Source organism: Geotrypetes seraphini, chromosome 2 (genome assembly GCF_902459505.1).
Source record: "Geotrypetes seraphini chromosome 2, aGeoSer1.1, whole genome shotgun sequence".
NCBI classification, from domain to species: domain Eukaryota; kingdom Metazoa; phylum Chordata; class Amphibia; order Gymnophiona; family Dermophiidae; genus Geotrypetes; species Geotrypetes seraphini.
In genome coordinates this window covers 422,800,684-422,822,550 of record NC_047085.1, presented here as the reverse complement: position 1 = coordinate 422,822,550, position 21,867 = coordinate 422,800,684, and the positions used below count along the sequence as shown (strand labels likewise).

General features: G+C 43.1%; 1 long non-coding RNA gene across 1 annotated transcript; it reads right to left on the bottom strand.

Annotated features, from left to right (window-relative positions):
* Positions 1 to 1,931: 1,931 nt before the first annotated feature.
* LOC117354175 lies at positions 1,932 to 21,555 on the bottom strand. Its single transcript, XR_004538131.1, has 4 exons — positions 21,487 to 21,555; positions 17,164 to 17,366; positions 16,875 to 16,944; positions 1,932 to 2,871 (listed from the first exon to the last, which is right to left on the bottom strand). It is a non-coding gene; the product is annotated as an uncharacterized LOC117354175 (long non-coding RNA).
* Between the last annotated feature and the right edge of the window lie 312 nt (positions 21,556 to 21,867).

Here is a 21,867-nt window from a genome sequence, read left to right as displayed (position 1 = left end):
ACACACAGTGCCGTGCATGTAAAGGACACAAGGCCCCGAAAAAATTGTGAGGAGGCCAGTGCCAGCCTGGAATCATTCAGACCCACAGAGGAGAGGAAGACTGCAGATAAGATACCATCCATTGCTAAATTCATGCTTTCTGGTTGCTTGAGACTGGATTACTGTAAAAAATGGTTTGGTTTTGTCTCCCTTATCTGACCCAATTATCCTCCCTTTATGGGTCCACCATCTATCCATCTCTCCTTCCCTGCTCTACACTCTGCTGGACTCACCCCACTCACACATTTTTGGTGCACCTCCCCCCCACCCCCAGGGCAGCAGCAGCAGCTGGCCATCAGAGGCAGCGCTGTAAGCAGCCTGCTCGCTGCCAGCCCCGTCAGGCTTTTCCTTTGCCATGTCAAACAGGGCTGGCTGCAAACAATCTATTTACAACGCTGCCTCTGCTGACCAGCTGCCACTGCTGCTTCGGGTAAGTGAGGGGGGCCGCTAGATTGATAAGTATCAAGGGGGATCGGCTGCCTCTTTGGGTTGTGTGTGTATGTTGGGAGGGGGATACATTGCCCAATGTTTGTGTCAGGAATGGTCTGTGGAGTCAGGGGTGGGTTGGGTGCAGTGGCATAGTAAGGGGGAAAGCAGTCTACCCCGGCACCTCCTTGGTGGGGGCGCTCATACCCATCCTCCTCTCTGCCCCCACTCTTTCCCAACCCCCCTGCCGTGCCCGTGCACCCCCTTCCCTTCCCCTGTACCTCTTTAATTTTCCCAGTGCAAGCAACAACAAAAACATGCTGCCCATGTCAGTGTTGGCTCTCTCTCTGACGTCACTTCCAGGTCCCATGCCTAGGAAGTGACGTCAGAGGGAGAGCTGACACCAATGTGGGCAGCAAGTTTTTAATGCTGCTTGCGCCGTCAAAATTAAAGAGATACGGGGGAAGGAAAGGGGATGTGCGCATCGGAGGGGCATGGGAAAGAGTGGGGGGGGCAGAGAAGAGGGGGAGAGGTGCCCCCCCCAGTGCCACTGGGTGATATTTGTAGGGAAGGGGTTACAAATCGTCATCAGGAATTCAGGTTGTGATGGGGGAGGGTAATTTTTGTCATGAGTATTTTTTTGTTTTGGAGGGGGAGGAGCAGCCACACCCACCGATTAATTAAAATTGACCTGAAACAAAAATAAACCAATTGAAAATTTATAAAAGCAAAAAAAAAAAAGTAAACTGAAAACAACCCAGGAAACTAAACAAAATGAAGATTTCTTTTTTTTTGTCTGCCCTAGTAAATAGGGTCCAAAGTGTGTTAACATTTGAAGGTCATGAAATGCATGCTTAGGAGCCCAGTTAAGCATTAAAGACATTACACCAGACTGAATAATTAAAAAGAAAATACCATGAACGGCACAGGAAACTGAACAAAATTAAAATTTGTGCTTTGTAAATTTTACATACAATCTATAGAAGTAGAAAGGAAAGATACACACGTACTTTCACTTTAAAAAATATCAGTTGACCCTTGCAGCTTCTTTTTCTGCAGATACTTTTCTCCAGCCTAAGCAACTACTACACTTTCTAAACTGCAAAACTATAGGAGTTAGTACAGTGTGTGTTTTCATCCTGCCCCTGTGACGCCTCTGCTCAGTGGGGGTGCCTTGTGGAATAACCAGTACACTTTCATTTCCATACAAGGTTGGCAGTTTTCAGATAGCTCATTTCTGTGTGTAAAAACACTGCTTTAGCTATGGAAATGGCTTTGAACATTGCTGTCCCCATGACATCCATATGTTACTTAGAGAGAAGCATATAAATTCAGGACATCAAATATGTCGCTAAAGAGTTCCACATGGAATTTCAGAGTTGAACAGCCTGACCTTTCTATTTGAATTTCACATGTTTGTAATCAGCGTAAACTGATTTGTGAAAAATATTTTTGGTTTGCTAAATACATATTTCAGTAGAATATGACTCATAGCACAGATTTTGTCTTTGCTTTTATTCATCATAAATTAATTTTTGCCTTATTCCAATCAAGTAGGCATGTGTGAGCTCTAGAGCTGTGGTGAGTTTGTCAAGAGAAGTATTTACAGGACTGACTTGCTCGTAGTTGTATCCAAAATCAAAGAAAAGAAAGACAATATGACAGGGGTCCTCAAAGTCCCTCCTTGAGGGCCGAATCCAGTCGGGTTTCAGGATTTCCCCAATGAATATGCATTGAAAGCAGTGCATGCACATAGATCTCATGCATATTCATTGGGGAAATCCTGAAAATCTGACTGGAGCCTCAGGAACCAATAGTGGTGCCTCCCAAATTCGCAACATGGTGTATTTCATTAAGTTGTGAAATGGGAGTTTGAGACAGTCTTTTGGAATTTGCTCATAGTCCAAAGTATCAAAGAGTTCAGTTCTGGGTTCAGATTCTGACTCAGATTTGATTGGCAGAACTTGACCCATCTGTCATATAAACTTGATGAATGAGAGACTCTCTGGTGGTGATCTTCTTCTAGGTGGTGGAGGAGATGGGTGTGAAGTGATCCCATATGACTCCTCAGCTGAGAGCTCCTGACATCCAGAAGAAGAATGGTTAGACAAGTCTGAGTCATATTCCTCGATGCCCTGTGGGGATGGAGAGCATCGAGAGAGAGTGTTGAGAATGGCATTTGAGTTGAGGATGTGTACTGACTATGATGCAAATAGATAGTCGAGAGGTACTTCTAGATCTTCTTCTATGATAATCTGATGTTGAAGATGAAGTACTTTGACATCTGGGCAGACTTTTATGGTCTGTATCCTGCAAACGATGAGATGGTTTGGGTAGGCTGGAATGAACTTTGATGGCAACCTCCATAGTTGGAACCTAAAGACAATATCAGGCGGACCTTATGGTCTAAGGCCCAGAAATATCAAAGGAAAAAGACAATTTAATTTAATCATGGATTTATAATGCATGTAACTACTGGGCAGACTGGATGGATCAGGGCCGCCATCAGAAATTTCTGGGCCCCTTACTGAGCAATCCTATTGGGCCCCCCACGCACCCCTTCCCCCCAACCCCCCCTTCTTCCATGGGCCGAATACACATATACTTTTCTCTATCGCCGCACTCTTTGACCAAAAGATTTGTAAGCCTGCAACCACGTCAAGGTAGACTCTTTCAGCAGGACCCTAACCTAACCTAAACTAAACTAATCTATACCTATCTATTCTAAACTAACATATGTCTAATACTGAACTAATAACAAACTAATAAACATCAGCATAATAAATAACTAATAAATAATAGTGCTAGTAGCTATAATTCACTTTTGAATGTAAAATCTCAGTTAAGGATTTCTTTTGACCTTTGTAGGCCAGAAGTAGATCACAATTGCACAATATTTTTTGTAACAAGTGTTAAATGTGTTTTTATAAATACAGTAAGCTTAATAAATATATCAGAAAAAACTACACATCTGAGCGCATATCTAAACATACACATCTGAGCGCATATCTGAACATACACATCTGTATGATCCCATCCTCCTCAGCTTGCCTATAGCTGCATCATGCATGTTAAAAATGTACGATATGTTGATATGTGCACCTTCGTTCCTTCCCATCCATCCTCCTCAGCCTGTCCTTACACATCCACAGCTGCATGTTAATGATGATGTATATGTTATGATGATAAATAAGTGCATATGAGCACATCATTAACATGCAACTATGGATGAATATATAATGATGTTATGAATGTGCACCTCTTCCTTCCCATCCTCCTCAGCATGTCACATACAACATGTTACATTATACAAACGGGTTTCTACCAGAGCCTCTAATGTTTATAAATTTTTATCAACACAACTAATATACTACTTTATCCTGAAGCAAAAAAAAAAAAAAAAGAAATTAGAATTTTTTCCTACCTTTGTTGCCTGATTTCTGCTTTTCTCATGTTCTCATTTAATTCCTTCCATCCACTGTCTCTCTTCTTTCTGCGTCTTCCGTTTGCTCTGTTACTGTGCCTCTCCCTTTCTCCCCCCTCCCAAATTGGACTGGCACCCATCTTCTTCCCTCCGCTCCCCCATAGTCTGGCATCTCTGTCTTCTTCCCTGCCAGTGTCTTCTCTCCACTCTCTCTTCCCCATTTCCTTTCAGCGTCCTTCTCCCCCCCCATCTTCCCCATGTCCTGTCAGCATCCTTCTTCCCCCTCTGTCTTCCACATTTGCTTTCAGTGTCCTTCTCCCCCCTGTCTTCCCCATGTCCTTTCAGCGTCCTTCTCCCCCCTCTGTCTTCCCCATGTGCTTTCAGCGTCCTTCTCCACCTCTTTGTCTTCTCCATATCCTTTCAGGGTCCTTCTCCCCCCTCTGTCTTCCCCATGCCCTTTCAGCGTCCTTCTCCCCCATCTTCCCATGTCCTTTCAGCGTCCTTCTCCACCCCTTTGTCCTCCCCATGTCCTTTCAGGGTCCTTCTTCCCCCCCATCCCGTCTTCCCCATGTGCTTTCAGCGTCCTTCTCCACCCCTTTGTCTTCCCCAGTGCTTTCAGCGTCCTTCTCCCCCCTCTGTCTTCAGCGTCCTTCCCCCCCCTCCCGTCTTCCCCATGTCCTTTCAGCGTCCTTCTCCACCCCTTTGTCTTCCCCAGTGCTTTCAGCGGCCTTCTCCCCCCTCAGTTTTACCCATTTCCCTTAAGCGTCTTTTCTTCTCCACTCCACCTTTCCTCCCTTTCTCCCTCCCTGCCCCTTACCTTTGTGGCGCTTCCCCACCCAACCGACAACAGAACAGGCCCGGTCGGACAAACCTCCCTGCCCTGTAGCCGCAAATCTAAATTACCTTCTTACAGCAGCTGGAGTATTGAAGCTGCTGTAAGAAGGCAATTTAGATTCGCTGCTACAGGGCAGGGAGGTTTGTCGGCCGGGCCTGTTGTCGGTCGGTCGGGGGAAGCGCCACAAGGCTAAGGGGACGTAACCGGCTGTGCACACTCCCCCCCATGACTGCACCGGGGCGGACCGCCCCCCCCCCCCCCTTCAGTACACGACTGCCTTTTCCCTACCAGTCTTGCTGCAAGCAGCCGACCGGAAGTCTTCCCGATGTCAGCGCTGACGTCGGAGGAAGGGAGGGCTTTGCTTAAGCCCTCCCTCCGACGTCAGCGCTGACATCATGAAGACTTCCGTTCAGCTGTGTGCTGCGGCAGGGGAGGTAAGGAGAAGGAGAGGAGACTATGCTTGCGACTCTGGGGAAGCCTGGGCCCCCTGTCAGCTCCGGGCCCCTGAATGCAGGACTGGTAGTACTGCCCTGATGGCGGCTCTGGGATGGATCATTCAAGTCTTTATCTGTTGTCATTTACTATGTTATTATGTTACCTCAATCTCTCTGATGGTCAGCTGAGCTCATCTGTTGTCACTCAGGACTGCACCAGGATCTAAAATGCCTATCATGACCCCTAGGAGTTATCTCATGGTACTACTGAAAGCGGGAATAGAGCTGTAAGATACAACTGTGGCAGCTCAACATAGGACTTCATTGCTGAAGGAGTAAGCCCCTGATGCAGCAGTAATTTACTGGGAAATGAAGGCCTCCATCAGCCTGGGGGCTTATAATTTTTTAGTTTTTTACCTATATTCACACTGGACCTTTAAATGGCATAGATACTGGTTTTAAAAAATTGTGCATTTCTGGAGTTTTTAGGACCAGTGTTTTAGACTGATCCCTGATAACGCTAACCAGTTCAAGGGGCTGAAATCCTTTTGTCCTTATTTTTCTGTACAATTGTTTTCATTTAGATATAATTTGTGAGAGAAAGTTTTGTGATATTTATATTTTGTACTTTAGCTTTCTCTTATTTCTCATAACCTCCATTTAAGGTATGTAAATAGATCTTTGGCACAACTAAAAGATATCAAAGTTCTAGGTCCAACATTTTTCTTATTTTATTTTTACTACATTATATTTGACATACAATGAAGGAAACACTGATTGATTCATAAAATGAATGTATAACTAATACAATTTCTTTAAATCCAGGCTAAATTTAGAGTTGATTAAAATACAAGCTGCTTAGTTTTGAGACAGACCAAAATACAGGGAGATGATGTAAACAAGTCTGGAGAAAATAAGTGCATATAATAGGTTACAATTGCAAGATTCTTGTATTCCATGAAAGGGCATAGTAACCTGGTATATGATGACAGATAAAGACCTGCATGGTCCATCTGGTTTACTCAATAAGGCAGCTAGATCTCCATAATCAGTATACATAATGAAAAGCAGTTTCCACCACATCCAAAATTTAAGCATGAAAATTTAAAATTAAATCAATAATAATTGCTATGCTATGGGTTTGAGGTACTGGCAAAAGATATCTGGGTAGGGAACTTATCTAATATTTAGAAGTTCCAATAAAAAAGCTTAAAACTGCAATTTTTATAGAAGCGTTTTAATAAAAGATGTTTTTGCTTAATGCTGGTTTTAGGATGAGTGCATTGTAAGGATCTGTGAACCCACTGTTTACATGGAATGACCTGTAATGTGAAATGTTTGTATAAGTCTTGTTTGTTCCATTCTGTGAATGTTATTTTTGTAAAGCCGCCTAGGAATAGGCAGTTGATACATTTTTTAAATAAATAAATATAATGATTATGTCGTTTTCTAACTGTAAGAAACGCCTCCTAGATGTTTTCAAGATATGCTGGAGTTGTATTGTCCAAGAAAGGCATTAAGATCTTAAAAATGTTATGAGATTATCTACAGAAAAGGAGAGGAATATAATGCATGCTAGAGTTAGGAATTCATTGTTCCCAGTTGCAGATATGAAATTTTGGAACGCATTGCTAGGTCAGTTGCCAGGCCAGCTGACCTAGAGATATCTTTAAGAAGCTCTTAAAGACACAACTATTTGTTGATGCATTTATGTGAACGGATTGTGTATGATCAGAAGTTATGTAAGATCTGTGATATCTTTAGAATTTGGAGGACATTGTTTGTTGATGGAATTATGTGAATAATTGTAAAAATGGACAGAAGTTTGGGTAGCAGCAGCTTTTATTAGACATAAGACGTATCGTTTTTAAATACTTTGTTAGTTGATTGTAAACTACCTAGATTTTTAGGTGGTATATAAATAAGCAAACTTCTAATCAATATATTTGTTTTCCTAAAGAAAACAACAACAGAAAAAAATGAGAGAATTGCTTGGCATACTAAAACTTCTCTCCTACAATTCCTCTAAAATTAATTGGAGGCAATTAATTGTACACACATTGCAATAAAGCCATCTGTTGCAGAGGGAGAAATTGGAAATCTTTCCACTTGATAACATACAATGCCAGAATCTCATTACTGTTTTAATATCTATATTCTCTGGGCCAGGTCATGATTAAATAAACTTTACTGGCATGGCAATTTGAACATCTGTTGCCAAAGCAATACATGAAGGGCCTGATCCACTAAGCTTTTCTTTGATGGACACAGGATGAGAGAAAGGCCTTATAAGGCAGTTTTCAAAAGGTTTATCTAGCTAAGTTTTAAGGAGAAAAAACTTGAGTTTCTTTTTGAAAATGAAATGCAAAACTACATAGTAAAAATATTTGTACTGTATATTTGATATCTATTGTGGACTATTTGAAAATTATCCCAACTATATTTCTGGCGTGGTGGTAGAATATGACATATACAAGATGTTATGGAAGGGTTAGGTGCCCTTCCATAAGCAGGCACTGACCACTGCCAGCTAAACTAGACCCAAATATTTAGTATTATGACACATCCAGACACTGGCACTGAATATGGTCAATATTCAGTGCCTAGCTAATTGGACAAAGTTAGGACTGCTTTTCATGAGGTCCAATATGCCTGCTTAGCTATGTGAGCACTGGTACTACATATTGTCAGTGCCTGCATAAAACTCTTGACTCCACCCAGCTCCACCCCTGGACTGCCTCTGTGCTAGCCAGACACAGCTGTGGTGGTCAGAGCTGATATGACACTCTACAGTTATGTGCCACTAAATATTGACTCCTGACCTACTCAGTATGGTGTAAACAGCCAGGAACCTCTCTTGCCCACATAAACCATGCTGAATATTACATAGTAACATAGTGAATGATGGCAGATAGAGACCTGAATGGTCCATTCAGTCTGCCCAGCTGTCACACTCATTATCAATTCATGATTAAACCAACAATGAATGCGATATATAAGTGCTTGATCGTGGTCTTTCTCTGGCATTTCTGGGACATAGACATAGAGAGAAGTTCAGAAGTTTTTAAACTAGGAAGAAAGGGAAAGCCGATAGTCGACCGAGAGAGAGAGTCGATACAGAGAGAGAGAGAGGATACCGTGCAAGAAAATAGAGGGAAAGACTCACCGGATTACAGGCAAGACAGATCGAAAAGGACACAAGAGGGAAGGAAATGCAAGAAAGGAACAGGCCGCAAACAAATGCAAGGAGCCTTAGAAATAAGTTGGGTGAATTAGAAGCCATGGCACAAAAAGATAATGTTGACATCATAGGCATCACGGAAACATGGTGGACTGAGGAAAATGTCTGGGACACTGTGCTACCGGGATACAAACTATACCACAGAGACAGAGTGGCTTAAAAAGGTGGGGGCGTTGCCATATACGTCAAAGAGGAAATTGAATCTACTGGAGAGAACACGCTACAACTGATGGATAAGTTAGTCTTTATGGGTCAAAATTCCAGGAACAAATGGCCTGGAAACGAAGATCGGCATCTACTATCAACCCCCAGGGCAGTCCGAAGAAATTGATGGAGAAATGACAGACGAGAAGACATGAAGGCTGTCAATCAAGTGGAGAAAGCTTCATCCAAGGCTAGACAAATCATGAGTTGTATCTGTAGAAGTTTCATCAGCCGAAAGCCCGAAGTCATAATACCGTTGTACAGATCCATGGTGAGACCTCATCTGGAATATTGTGTACAATTCTGGAGGCCACATTACCAAAAAGATGTGCTGAGAGTTCAGTCGGTTCAGCGAATGTCCACCAGGATGGTCTCAGGACTCAAGGATCTCCTGTATAAGGAACGAGTGGGTAAGTTGCAGCTATACTCACTCGAGGAACGCAGAGAGAGGGGAGACATGATTGAGATGTTCAAATATGTCATGGGCCCTATCGAGGTGGAAGAAGATATCTTTTCTCTTATAGGACCCACGGCAACAAGAGGGCATCCGTTGAAAATCAGGGGTGGGAAATTTCATGGCGACACCAGGAAGTACTTCTTCACCGAAAGGGTGGTTGATCACTGGAATGATCTTCCACTATAGGTAATTGAGGCCAGCAGCATGCCAGATTTTAAGAAAAAATGGGATAGGCATGTGGGATCTCTTCATGAAGGAAGTTAGGGGGTGGGTCATTAGAGTGGGCAGACTTGATGGGCCGTGGCCCTTTTCTGCCATCATTTTCTATGTTTCTATGAGATTAAATGCAACTGCAAGGGAGGCAACACAGTTATCATGGGTGACTTCAACTATCCGGATATAGACTGGTACCTAGGCACCTCCGGCTGCATTAGAGAGACCAAGTTCTTGGATGCTGTAGGCGATTGCTTCCTGGAACAACTTGTCAAGGAAAATACTAGAGGAAATGCAATTCTGGACTTAATTCTAAATGGCCTGCGATGACCGGCATAAGATGTAGAAGTAGAAGGGACGCTGGGAAGCAGCGATCACAATATGATCTGTTTTGATCTGGACGCATAGGAGAAACATCGGTCCAAAATGACAGCCATGGCACTGAACTTCCAAAAAGGGAATTATGAAGGGATGAGACTCATGGTAGGGAAGAAGATTAAGAAGAGGATAAGCACTGTAAAAACACTAGAGCAAGCTTGGTCCCTTTTAAGAACACAGTCACCGAGGTGCAAAATCTATATATACCGCGTATCAACAAGAGATCCAAGAGGAAAAAGAACAAAGAACCAGCGTGGCTCACTGTAGAGGTGAAGGAAGCGATCAGAGACAAGAAAACTTCATTTAATGAATGGAATAGGTCAAAAATGGACGAAAACTGGAACAAGCACAAACAACATCAATACAGGTGCCATAAGGTGGTAAAAGGGGCCAAAAGAGACTACAAGGAAAAAATAGCCAAGGAGGCGAAGAACTTCAAGCCGTTCTTTCGATATATTAAGGGGAAACGACCTGCGAAGGAAGCAAAGGGCCCGTTGGATGATCATGGAATAAAGGGAGCACTAAAAGAGGACAAAGCAATTGCTGACAAACTGAACACATTTTTTGTGTCTGTATTTACCGAAGAAGATGTACACAGCATACCGGAACCCATAAGGCTATATGCTGGAAACGAAGATGGAAAGCTGACAGGATTGACGGTCAGTCTAGAGGAGGTGTGTAGGCAGATTGATAGGCTTAAGAGCGATAAATTACCGGGACCGGATGGCATCCATCTGAGGGTCATCAAGGAACTGAAAGGGACCATAGCTGAACTGCTTCAACTAATAGCCAATCTGTCGATCAAATCGGGAAAGATTCCAGAAGACTGGAAGGTGACAAATGTTACGCCAATCTTCAAGAAAGGTTCGAGGGGAGATCTGGGAAACTACAGACCTGTGAGTCTGACCTCGGTACCGGGAAAGATGGTAGAGTCACCGATAAAGGACAGCATCATTGATCACCTTGATGGACACGGGCTGATGAGGACCAGTCAGCATGGTTTTAGCAAAGGTAGATCATGTTTGACGAACTTGCTGCACTTCTTTGAGGGGGTAAACAGACAGATAGACAAGGGCGATCCAGTCGACATTGTATATCTGGATTTTCAGAAGGCGTTCGATAAGGTTCAGCATGAACGACTACTTCGGAAAATTGCGGGCCATGGAATCGAGGGTGAAATATTCACGTGGATTAAAAACTGGCTGGAGCATAGGAAACAGAGAGTGGGGGTAAATGGAAAATACTCGGACTGGAAGAGCATCACCAGTGGGGTGCCGCAGGGCTCGGTGCTTGGACCCTTGCTCTTTAGCATCTTTATAAACGATCTGGACTTAGGTACGACGAGCGAGGTGATTAAATTTGCGGATGATACAAAGTTATTCAGAGTAGTAAAGACGCAGGGGGATTGCGAAGATCTGCAACGTGACATAATCAGGCTCAAGGAATGGGCATCGACATGACAGATGAGGTTCAACGTGGAAAAGTGTAAAGTGATGCATGTCGGTAACAAAAATCTCATGCACGAATACAGGATTCCGGGGCGGTACTTGGAGAGACCTCCCAGGAAAGGGACTTGGGAGTTCTCATCGACAAGTCGATGAAGCCGTCCACGCAATGTGCGGCGGCTGCAAAAAAGAGCAAACAAAATGCTAGGAATGATAAAGAAGGGGATAACAAACAGATCAGAGAAGGTTATCATGCCGCTGTACCGGGCCATGATGCACCCTCACCTGGAGTACTGCATCCAGCACTGGTCGCCGTACATGAAGAAGGACACGGTACTACTTGAAAGGGTCCAGAGAAGAGCAACTAAGATAGTTAAGGGGTTGGAGGGGCTGCCGTACAGCGAAAGATTAGAGAAACTGGGCCTCTTCTTCCTCGAACAGAGGAGATTGAGAGGGGACATGATCAAAACATTCAAGGTACTGAAGTTGATAGACTTAGTAATAATAATAATAACAGTTTATATACTGCAGTACCGTGAAGTTCTATGCGGTTTACAATAATTAAAAAGTTACAGATTGAGTAGTGCTAGTGGAGTTGAGATTTAGCCGTCAGTTATTGTGGGGAAAGATTGTTCAGTGTAACTGCCTAAGTACTTTAGGAACAAATATGTTTTTAGGTTTCTCCTAAATTCCCCACAAGTATTCACAAGCATGAGTAATTGTTTCAGATCTTTACCCCATAATGACGCCTGATAAGAGAAGAGATGTTGATGATGTTTTTTAAATTTACATCCGTTAACCAGTGGGGAAACCAAATTCAAGTTTGAGCTTCTCTTAAGACGATTGGTTGAGAAAGAGAAAAGGTTGGTTATATATCTGGGGGCTAGGCCAGAAAGTACCTTAAAGCAGAAACATCCAAATTTGAATTTCACCCGAGCCTCCATCGGCAACCAATGCAGGAGTCGGTAGGAAGGAGTTACATGGTCAAACTTCTTCAGACCCAAAATCATTCTGATCGCCGCATTTTGCACCAGTTGTAATCGTTGCAAGTTCTTCTTGGAAATTGATAGGTAGGCTATATTAAAATAATCAAGTTGGCTCAGTATAAGGGATTGAACCAGAATTCTGAAAGATGCAGCATCAAAATATGCTCTAATGGACCGAAGTTTCCAGAGAGTAGATAAGGATAGGTTGTTCACCCTCTCCAAGGTAAGAAGAACGAGAGGGCACTCTCTAAAGTTGAAAGGGGATAGATTTCATACAAACGTAAGGAAGTTCTTCTTCACCCAGAGAGTGGTAGAAAGCTGGAAAGGCTCTTCTGGAGGCTATTATACGGGAAAACACCCTCCAGGGATTCAAGATAAAGTTAGACAAGTTCCTGCTGAACAAGAACGTGCGCTGGTAGGGCTAGTCTCGGTTAGGGTGCTGGTCTTTGACCAGAAGGCCACCGCGTGAGCGGACTGCTGGGCATGATGGACCACCGGTATGACCCAGCAGCAGCAATTCTTATGTTCTTATACTGCCTAGATTACTTTCATATATCTAGGTGGTGTACAAATTAATAAGACAAAGACAACAAGAACTCTATTGAGTGGATAGGAAAAAGGACAACATCCATGCTAGATCAAGCATATCTCTTCATTTACAAAAAGACTTTTGCTACTAAATCTATCCATTCATTTGGCCTACCATGAAAGCCTATGGTGAGATAGCCAAGGTGAAATGATGAATTTTAAGGAGGGACTTAAATCTAGGAAATGATAATTCAGTGCAAATCTGAGGGGAGAAGGTCTTGCCACAATTTTGGTGATAAAAAAAAGAAAAACTCTGAATGACATGTTTGTAAAAGGCTGTTTTTAGATTAGGCAGGACTAACCTATGAGAATCAATAAAGTGGAGTGACCTCAAAGGGGGTATGAAGTGTAATCAGAAAGGACAGGTAAAAGGGTTCATCTGACTGGTAAACTGTGTGTGTTAGAATGAGAATTTTAAACTAAATATTGTAGTTGATAGGAAGCCAGTGTAAACAGATGAATCATGGAGTAACATGATCACATTTTTGTGCGGATGGCCATAGATGGCTATCACATACCTGCTTTTTGTACATTTTCTAGCTCAGGGAATGCTTGATTGTTAGCTGTAAAAGCTCCTAAGGGTCAAAGTTAACTGTATTAAATTGGGCCAGGACTTGGGGTGAGCTAGAAAGTTACCTAGAATGAGGGACTGCTGAAAAGTTCTCAGCCCAACCAACAAAGTTGGGGCAGTCTCCATCGAGAGCTATACATTTTGTCCAGTGATTCAGTGGCATACCTAGCATATGTGACACCTGGGGCCCATCATTTTTTGACACCCCTCCCCCCATCTGTATGAAAAAACATGATTTTTTAGTAACAAGCCACACATCACACATGAGTACCTAGGAAAAGGCAGCATCTTACATACTGCAGTGAGCAGTACAACATCAATACACCCATTGTAAAACTAAACAAGCCAGACTAGTATAGATCAATCTTACACTGTCAATCCTAACAGAAAACCATGTCTTTCGAACACACAGAAAACACCTTCACCTACTATGGAATATGTCATCACAAACTAACCTCTCCCTCTTTTACAAAACTGTAGTGTGGATTTTAGCCACGGTGGTAACAGCTCTGACGCTCATAGAATTTTGAGCATCAGAGCTGCTACCACCACGGCTGGCACTAAAAAACGTTCCACAATTTTGTAATAGGGGGGATAAAATAGAAATACATAGACAAAGGTTAAATTGAGCCACCAAGAAGCTGGACTCTGCATACAATGCAACACCACAGAAACAGTGACACATGTCTCCTAAAGCAATAAATAAATAGAAATTTTTGTTCTACCTTTGTCTTCTCTGGTTTCTGCTTTCCTCATCTTCTTGTTACTATCTTCCTTCCATCCACTGTCTGCCGTCTCTCTGCCCCTATAATGGCATCTTCTCTCCTATACCCCTTCCAGAAATTATATGCCTCCCCCTTCCATCTCTCCTTTCACCCCCATTGGTCTGGCATCTCTCTCTTCTCCTTCCCTCTCTTCTGCAATCCCTTTCTTCCCTCATTTTCCTATTCATTTTCTGCATCTATCTAGATTACGTTCTTACTACCCTCTCATCAATTTCCTTTTTTACTGTCTACCTACAGCTCACCACCTCTTTCCCTCACCCCCTCCAGTATTTTCCTAACTCAATTCTTTTCCTCCCATCATGTGCCCTCCTTTTATTTATCCCCTCCTTCCATCATGTGACCTCTTTCTCTACCCTTCCATCAAGCTAAAGAAGCACTGCCTGGGCTTTGCAATCCCCAGTTATGTCTCTAGCAGGATATATATTTCAAATTTGATATATTCTGGTTTCTGCTTTTATATTCTTTTCACTCTTTTCCTTCCAGCGTCTGCCCTGTCTCTTCAATCCAGCATCTGCCCGTTCCATCCACTGTCTGCCCCTTCCAGAAACTGTTTATCTCCCCCTGCCATCTCTTCTCTAGACCCCCCCACCTTTGGTCTGACATCCATCATCTTCCCTCTGTTCCCTTATGGTCTGCCATCTTTCTCCTTTCATCTTTCTTTCCCTCCCCCTGTGGTTTTTAGCATCTCTCTTTTCTCATTTCCTCCACTCAGATCTGATATCTTTGTCTCCTTCCCTGTTCTCTGGTATCTCTCTCTTCCCTTTACTTCTCTGGTCTTCCTTCTTTAGTTTCTGCCTCTGTCTAAATTAAATTCTTTCTTACTATGCAGTCCTCAGTTTCCCTCTTTTCACTGTGTCTACCCACAGCATGCCACCCCTTTCCTTCACCCCTCCACTATCTCACTAACTCTATCTTCTTTCCCCATCCAGCATATGTCCTTTTTCTTTATCCCTCCTTCCATCCAGTATGTGTTCTCTTTCTCCACTTCCATTCAGCATTTGCTCTCCCTTCTCCCCACTCCACCATCTGCCCTCTTCTCTCTCCCCACTTCCATCATCTGCCCTCTTCTCTCTCCCCACTCCCATCATCTGCTTCTTCTCCTCACTTCCATCATCTGCCCTCCTCTCTCCCCCTTCTCTCCACTTCCATCATCTGCCCTCTTCTCTCTCCCCCTTCTCCCCACTTCCATCATCTGCCCCCTTCTCTCAATCTCTCCATCCACCACAGACCCATCTCTATCCCTTCCTCTCACCTTTCCGATTTTGGCAACAAGATTGGCAATTCCCCCTTCCCCCCTGCAATGACACTTAAGATCGGCAACGAGCCTCTTTCTACCCCTGGCATCAACAGAACTTCAGATTGGCAACGAGGTGCTCAGTCAAAAGCTTCCCTCTGACTCAGCTTCCTGTTTCTGCCCAGGCAGTTCAGTCAGAGGGAAGCTATTGACTGAGCACCGCGTTGCTGATCTGAAGTTCTGTTGATGCAAGGGGTAGAAGGAGGTCCATTGCTGATCTTAAGTGTCATTGCAGGGCAGGCGCGTTGCCGATCATGAATTGCGTCGTGGGGGAGCGCCGATGCCGCTCATCGCTGTTGCCGCCCAGACGCTGCCAATGGCCCCAATGCGATCTTGCCGGCCCTGTGTGGACCGGCACTGGACGACCCGGACCTGGCCGGCTATGCAGCCCCCCTAAGGCGTGCACCTGGTACAGACCTCCCACCCCCGCCACCCCTTGGTACACCACTGCAGTGATTTTCCACTTTTTATGTTCTATCGTAAAAATACCAATTATTATGTCAAGACAAGAGTGTTTCAGGATATCAGGGAAACTAAAGTGTTGATTGAACAAATTAAAACAGCTAAAAATCTTTTAGAAATGGACCCATTTCTACAGCCTTATCATTTTCCTTTTCTGACAGGATAGATTATGTGTGACTTGCTGATTCATATCATATTTAAAGACTTTTCCTACCTTCCTATTTTGAATGTATGCTCTTCTACTCCAAGGGTTGCTAGGTGACCCCATTTAATAAGAAAAACGTTAACTCTGTTCTGTTTCCTTAGGTTCTGGTCCCTTAATAATGAATCATTTCTGTGATCTTGAGGTATCTGACTGGACTAAGGAAAGTAGCACCACCTACCTTCTTATCTATAATGCATCCAGAGATATACTGCCTGTTTCAAAAGGATGAATATCATGGCTGTTAAGGCAAGAACATTATGTAGCATATTTTAAATGAAATAAAAATGATATGCAATATTTGTAAATGACATATGAATCAAGCCCAATGCACAGTTCAAGACATATGAGTACTTAAATTAAAATTTCTCACAAACCCTGCTTGACTTGGTAGCTTCTAATTTATAGCGTCTACACACGGTTAAAATTTCCATGGGCCTTTTGTTCATCCCCAGCAAGATATGAGGTATTGGCTAAAAGCACAGAGGAACAGAATGTTGGTTTTCTCAGGCATGCTTAGGTTTTCAAAAGTCTTTGTTAGAGGTTTAGTTTGACCTTGACTCTGCAGTGTATATTATTTATTTTAAAAAGCTTCTAGCCCGCTTAAATTATCTCTGTAACAAAAACGCTGTTTGTAACCTGCTGTTTTAGAAGCTTATGATAGGAAATTAGACTATTTTTGATTTTGCACAGTGTGTTTACCTTTGTGTAGCGATAATGTTGATTTTAACCCACCTTGAACTCCGCTTGGCGAGGATTTGGTGGGATATAAGATTACATATAACATAACATAACACAGGTAGAAACCCGGCATGTTAACAGTGACAGCTACACTGGTGTTATAAGGAGAGCAGGAATATATGAATATAAAATAACAATAGCAGATTTACCATTTACCAGAGGTGCTTGCACAATTAATATACCATATCGAACATCTGTCTTCTGTACGCTTGCTTCATTCTACAAAGCAGAGCACATTTAATTCAGTGTGAATACTCAGTTTTTCACATAGGCACACATGCTCGCACAGACATGTTAAGTTAGTGATAAAAGTCTCATTTGTACAAAATCTCATTAACTGAATTATAGAATTATTAAAACCTTGTCATACAGAATTTAACAATGTCTAGCTGGCTGAAATGTAATCTATTCTTGCTTCTCATCCAGCAGATGCCTTACCTTTAAGTAATTTCCAATATGTTGGGAGATCAAAAGCCACCTTCATTCCACCAGACCAGCAATCATTCTTCTCGGCTGGGGGTTGTGTGGGACCGTGTTGGGGATATGCAAAGGCTGCTGGCATTTCCACATTTCCAAAGATAGAAAGTCGACATTTCTTTAGACTTTGAAGTTCATAATCCTTCAGAAGTTAAAAAAAATCCCTTAGGGATTGAAAAAAAAAAAATCCTTTAAATGTTCTATATGTCATGTGCTTTAGTAAGCATATGGAAAGAAATCATGGAAGATCACTACAAGCAAGCAATGTGCGGTTAAAGACTATTATGCCTTTTTTTTGCTAAGTAAAACATGTGGGGACTAATTTTATAATAAGGTGCCTATGTGAAAGTCCAAAAAGATACTTACGTTATACTTATTTTTTAAAGGCATTTAAAATATATACAAGGGGGTTCTCAGCCCAACCAAGAAGAGAATACAGTACTGCCCCAAAATTTGCGGGGGTTCCGTTCCAGGAACACCCACGAATTTTGAAAAACTGCAAATACAGTTTTTCAGCTGATTTAAGGCAATTGAAGGCAGTAGAGGGCAGATGGGGCGCCAGCGGGTGCTTAAATTGTACATATGAAGCTGGGCACATTTTTTGACCGCCTCTTCCTTGTACTAAAGTCATGGTTACACCAATCAGGAGCTGCTTTGCCATGCTATCTGGCATATCAAAGCAGCTCTTGATTGGTGCAACCATGACTTTAGTACTAGGAAGAGACGGTCGGAAATACTACGAATTACTGAGTCAGCAATTTGCGAACCGCGAATTCACTGGGGGTTTACTGCAACCTGGATATGGTTCAATCAGTGATTTGAAACAATGCCAAAACATAGAATTTTGTTTCTGCAAATTGGCACGTAACGAAATAAGATAACACTCTTTTCAGCTACAATGGCAAAATAATGCTCAGAATTTAGGAAGCTGGTTGGTTAGCTGCGCTGAGAACTTTTCAGCACTCCCTTGTATGACTATGTTGTACTTATTTTTAAAGGCAAATAATGACCTTATATAATAAAAATAACGCTAATCAAAAATGTGTGCATTATGGGGCCCCTTTACCAGTGGCATAGAAAGGGTGAGCGGCGCCCGGGGTGGTGATGCCCCTGCCCACCCTTTTCCCTGCCCCCCTGCTGTGCGTGTGCGCCCCTTCCCTATACCTTTATAACTTTGGCGCGAGCAGCCACCAACTTGCTGCCCGCGTCGGCTTTGGTGCTCTCTCTGATGTCACTTTCTAAGCACGGGTCCCGGAAGTGGCATCCAGAGACAGCGCCGAAGCCGACGCAGGTAGCAAGTTGATGGCTACTCGCGTCGAACTTAAAAGAATATTGAGGGGAGGGAAGGGACGTGCGCGTGGCAGGGGGAGGAGTGGGAAGGGGGGCAGAGAGGTGCTGGCGCCCCGAGCAAGACGGTGCCTGAGGCGGACAGCCCCCCTCGCTCCCCCTCCCTTACTAAACCACTGCCCTTTACTAAGGTGCAATAAGCAGTAACCTATACTTTCAAAATATGGCTTACTGTGGGGCTTGCTGAGGAGTAATTTTTGGCTGTGTATGTGCTGTCCTGCATTAAAAAGAACCTAAAATGTACTTTTCAGCGCTGGGGCAGGTCCAGGGGTGGAGAGTGGGCATATTCTGTGGGCTACATTGCAACGGGCTAACCAATTAACACATGCTTAGCGAGTAAGCCCATACTACCTGGTGGTAGGGGCTCACGTGCTATGGGAAAATTAGTGTATGGCCTTTAATAGGAAAAATAGAAAAAAATTATTTATACTGTTCTCCCAGGGGAGCTCAGAACAGTTTGCATGAATTTATTCAGGTACTTGAGCATTTTTTCCTGTCTGTCCCGGTAGGCTCACAGTCTACCTAATGTACCTGGGGCAATGGCGGGATTCAGTGACTTGCCCAGGGTCACAAGGAGCAGAGTGCAGAGGCTGTAGCTTTAACCACTGCGTCACACTCTCTCCAAAAATGGCCTTAGCATGAGGAAATGACCCATGTAAGTATGCACTAAGAATACCTTTTTACTGTAGTTTGATAAAAGGGCCCTTATATTTGACAGAGCAGATTCATACCTACAAATAAATAAATAAATAAAAGAAGCACAGCATAATTGGCACATAGCCTATAGAGCAGGGGTGGGCAACTCTGGTCCTTGAGGGCCGGAATCCAGTCAGGTTTTCAGGATTTCCGCAATGAATATGCATGAGATCTATTTGCGTGCACTGCTTTCAATGCATATTCATTGGGGAAATCCTGAAAACCCAACTGGATTCCGGCCCTCAAGGACCGGAGTTGCCCATCCCTGCTATAGAACCTAGGCTCCATTAATTTTAATCACTGGTATATATCTAGGTTTTCTAGCAACAAGCAGGAGCCACTTATATGCCAGTGGGGGTGTATAGGGTAGTGCACATGTTTCAGTATCAATGCAGTGATTACAGGGGTTTATGGGCATGGGGCCTCCTCTCCATGGGTCCCTAACCCTTCCCCAAAATGGCTTAAGATGCCTCTCTGCAGGTCAACTAGGCTTTTCTATGCTGGGCTGCCAGGTGATGATGGTCTGGAGGCTGAATTTTAAAGGTGTTATTACGATTTTTATGGGGTTGGTGATCACTGGGGTAGTGTGTGGGGGTCTGTATTATGTGTTTCACATCTGTAACTGACCACTGAGAAAATGAGTGTGTGAACAAGTCTGATCTTTGTTTGGAGTGTTGCCTCCTTGCCTTTGAATAATCTCTTCCAGAATCAATTTGTTAGTTCTTCTTGCGGTCTCCTAAAATCCTTCTTCAGCATCAAAGCTCAAATGAGTCATTCTGTCTTGTTTCCATAGTGTCTAGCTTTCACAACTGTAACTGACCACTGAGAAAATGATTTTGTGGACAAGTCTGATCTTCGTTTGGAGTGTTACTTCCTTGCCTTTGAATATTTTGTCGACAGCCTTACTTGAAGAGCGACCAAGTGCTAGTCTGCTCCCTGCTAGTTGCTTCTTTGTTTACAAAAGAGCCCAGGAGATTGAAATCCTTTACAACTTCTACTCTATCACCTTCAAGCTCATAATCTTCATCCTTTTCTGTGTTCATAATCTTCGTCTTGTTTATGTTCAGTTCTAATCCCATGTAATGGCTTTCAGCGCTGACTTTTCTCAGTAGATACAGTATGACTTCTTTGCTGCTGGTGATGAGCATTGTATCATCTGCATAGCGCAGGTTGTTTATATTTCGGCCACTGACTTTGAAACCGACACTCTCTTCTTCCAAATTTGCTTTTCTGAAGATGGTTTCACCGTACATGACACACTTAGATTGGACAATATATGCTGGTCTTCCTCAAACATCTCCAGTCAATACAAAATATAGCTACCCATTTACTTTGTTAAACAGATCATACTGTATTACTCCACTTCTTTATCAGCATCACTGACTTCCATTATTTATTAAATTCAATTAGCTGTTCGTTCTTGCTCACAAATTGCTCTTGACTGGATGTCCCCCTTATCTTGCATTTTTCCTTACCCCGTATAAAGTACAAGTGGGGGGTTGGGTCTGAGGCAGTAGAAAAACAACCAGACATGAGCACAAAGGTTAAAGAAGACTTCTTTATTAACTGAAAAGAAAATCCTGCACTTTATTTCAAGAAAGATATAGTGGCGATAGAAAAGGTTCAAAGAAGAGCGACCAAGATGGTAAAGGGGATGGAATTCCTCTCGTATGAGGAAAGACTAAAATGGTTAGGGCTCTTCACCTTGGAAAAGAGACAGCTGAGGGAAGATATGATTGAAGTCTACAAAATCCTGAGTGGACTAGAACGGGTACAAGAGGATCGATTTTTCACTCTGTCAAAAATTATAAAGACTTGATGAAGTTACAGGGAAATACTTTTAAAACCAATAAGAGGACATTTTTTTTCACTCAGAGAATAGTTAAGCTTTGGAACGTGTTGCCAGAGGATGTAGTAAGAACGGATAGTGTAGCTGGTTTTAAGAAAGGTTTGGACAAGTTCCTGGAGAAAAAGTCCATAGTCTGTTATTGAGAAAGACATGGGGGAAGCCACTGCTTGAGTTTTGGCCAGATACTAGTGACCTGGATTGGCCACTATGAGAACGGGCTACTGGCACAATCTCTTGTTCAAAACAAGTTCCGAGAGGGCCTGTAGCTTGTGACTGCCATGCCCCAAATACTGTCTTTCAATAGTTTTTCTCAGTCAGGCAGCAGGGTCTGGCCCAGCCAGACCTCAGAGCAAACTGACAGGTGTTCAGCAACATAAGGAAGATTGGCTTACCTCAACCTAGCCAAGAGTCTAAGGGTTGTAGTCAAGGCACATACGGGAATCACTTCTTCCTTCTTTCCCTGAGCCTCTCTAATCTAGCTCTGGCCCTGCCCTTTTATACTTCCTGTCTCCCTAACTCCTCCTTCCCATGCCACTTCCCCTTAAGGAAGAGCTACCTAAAGGTAGCTCTGACAATGTGAGGGAGTATTCAACAGGGTTTGTTTGGTTTTTTTACATTTACCATTGACTCAACACAGAAATTCAATGTCTGTTGTTGGCAAATCTAACGTGGTAAATATTGTGGGTGTGAAAAGCATGTTCCTTTGCAAGTTGTAGTTTACTAGTTGCATTAGTGCACAGCAATCAGGTTGCAGTTAACAGAGATGGAACATG